Here is a 2,079-nt window from a genome sequence, read left to right on the forward strand (position 1 = left end):
ACATGGATCAAACATTGCCCTTTTTGAAAACTTCAAACCATATTCAACAAGTTCATCACAAGTTCATAGATTTCTAGGGTTTTCATCTTATCATAATCATACATTTTTGAACCGAAAATCACATATTTCATCAAGATCATCATGCAAGAACAAAGAAACATACATTTTGTAGCCGAAATCTTATGTTTAACAACATCATTTTGCAAGAAATAATGAAGCATAGTATGGTTAGCCATGAATACTCTTAAACTACCATTATCTAGCCATCTTTAAGCATGTTAGCAAGTATTCATACATAAGGTTTTACACATATAGTCAAACTTCACAAATCACCCAAAAATCATGCATAACACTACTAACCAAGCATTTTCTAGTTCATTCAACACACATAAGTCCTATGCACATAATAATAACACTAACCGGTTGAGAAGAAGGAGCCGAAACAAAGGAAGGGAACCGAGAAAGTAAAGTGTCCGAATGATGATGATCTTGTCCGAGATTCCTTGACCGAGATCCTTGCTTGATCCGAAAGTTGGAAGAGAATGGAATGTTGTTTGGGGGTTTTCTAGTGAGAGAGAATAGAAGGAGTGTTTGTGTGTTTGTGTAACAAATGAATGAAGAATGAGGGGAAGTTGGGTTTTATATACAAGGGATCTCGAGTTGGGCTGGGGGTTTCGGCCCAAACCGGTTACGGCTCAAGAGGCCCACTCGAGACCGAGTGGCCCACTCGCAACCGAGTGGTTGCGAGTCATGGTCTCGACTCACATACATATATATATAATACATACATACAACACATATCATGCAAAAAGATCACGTTTTCATTTAATAACATATATATACACAAAAATATTACAAAGTGTTCGTTCGGAAAAACCTAGAGTGTCACATAATGCGCCTTGCGGTCTCTCGGAAAAATTTTGTGCTAGTTGATTTATTTGTTTTTCTATGTTTTGAATGCTAGCTTGTTGATTCCTAAAATTAGATTCTATTTGTAGAAATCTTTCCGAGTTTTTCTTATCAGTGTCAGAGACGAGGCGAGATAAAGTATCTTCGAGCCTTTCTCGTCCACCTTGTTGTTGAGTGAAATTTTGTGACTCATTTCTTGATTGCTGAAAGTTTGTTCGTTGGGTTTGTTGGTTACTACTATTGCCGGTTTCCCTCCAACCAAGGTTTGGGTGGTTTCGCCATCCTTGGTTGTAAGTTCCCGTTGGAGGACCCGACGGCCTAGGTCTATTATCAATGTAGTTTACCATTTCTTGTTGATCGTCCGTTTCTTTCATGCAACTCCAATTTTCATGTGACCCACCACACCCTTCACAAGCCATAACCGAGGCTGTTTTTGTCATTTCTAATTTTTTTATTTTTGAAGAAAGGGCCTCGATTTGGGCTTGTAAAGAGGTGCTTTCGTCGACCTTATGGGCGCCCGGGGCGATAGACTTATTTCCCCGGGAAGTGTGCCATTGAAAATTGGTTTGAGCAATTTCCTCAATCTGATTATATATTTCGTGCGGGCGTCGATTACCTAAAAGTCCCCCGGAGCTAGAATCAAGTGTCTGCCTAGTGTGTGGCAACAATCCATTGTAGAAAGTGGATACTTGTTGCCATATTGCGAGGCCGTGATGGGGACACTTGCGTAATAGCTCCTTGAACCTTTCCCATGTTTCATATAAGGATTCCCCGTCCTCTTGTGAGTATGTATTAATTTCAGCCATTAATTTAGCAGTTTTAGAAGGAGGGAAATACTTATATAGAAACTTTTGGGCTAGTTCATCCCAGGTGTTTACCGATCCAGTTGGGAGGGTGTTGAGCCAAGCTTTCGCTCGGTCTTTTAGTGAGAATGGAAACATACGGAGGCGGATGGCGTCGTTTGATGCTCCATTGATCCGAAAGGTATCACATATTTCTAAGAAATTAGTTATATGTAGATGAGGATCCTCGTCCGCAAGCCCGTGGAAGGTTGCGGAGTTTTGGAGCATTTGTATCAAATGCGGTCGAAGTTCGAAGTTATTGGCTTCGACATTCGGAGCATTGATAGCGGCGCCTAGATTACCTACGGTGGGCCGTAGATAATCCATA

The 2,079-nt window shown here is 40.7% G+C and overlaps 1 non-coding gene across 1 annotated transcript; it reads left to right on the plus strand.

Annotated features, from left to right (window-relative positions):
- Window positions 1-1,614: 1,614 nt before the first annotated feature.
- Window positions 1,615-1,721, plus strand: LOC118486958. Its single transcript, XR_004880125.1, has one exon. It is a non-coding gene; the product is annotated as a small nucleolar RNA R71 (small nucleolar RNA).
- The last annotated feature ends 358 nt before the right edge of the window (window positions 1,722-2,079 follow it).

The sequence above is a fragment of the Helianthus annuus genome, chromosome 14, assembly GCF_002127325.2.
Source record: "Helianthus annuus cultivar XRQ/B chromosome 14, HanXRQr2.0-SUNRISE, whole genome shotgun sequence".
Taxonomy (NCBI): Eukaryota; Viridiplantae; Streptophyta; class Magnoliopsida; order Asterales; family Asteraceae; genus Helianthus; species Helianthus annuus.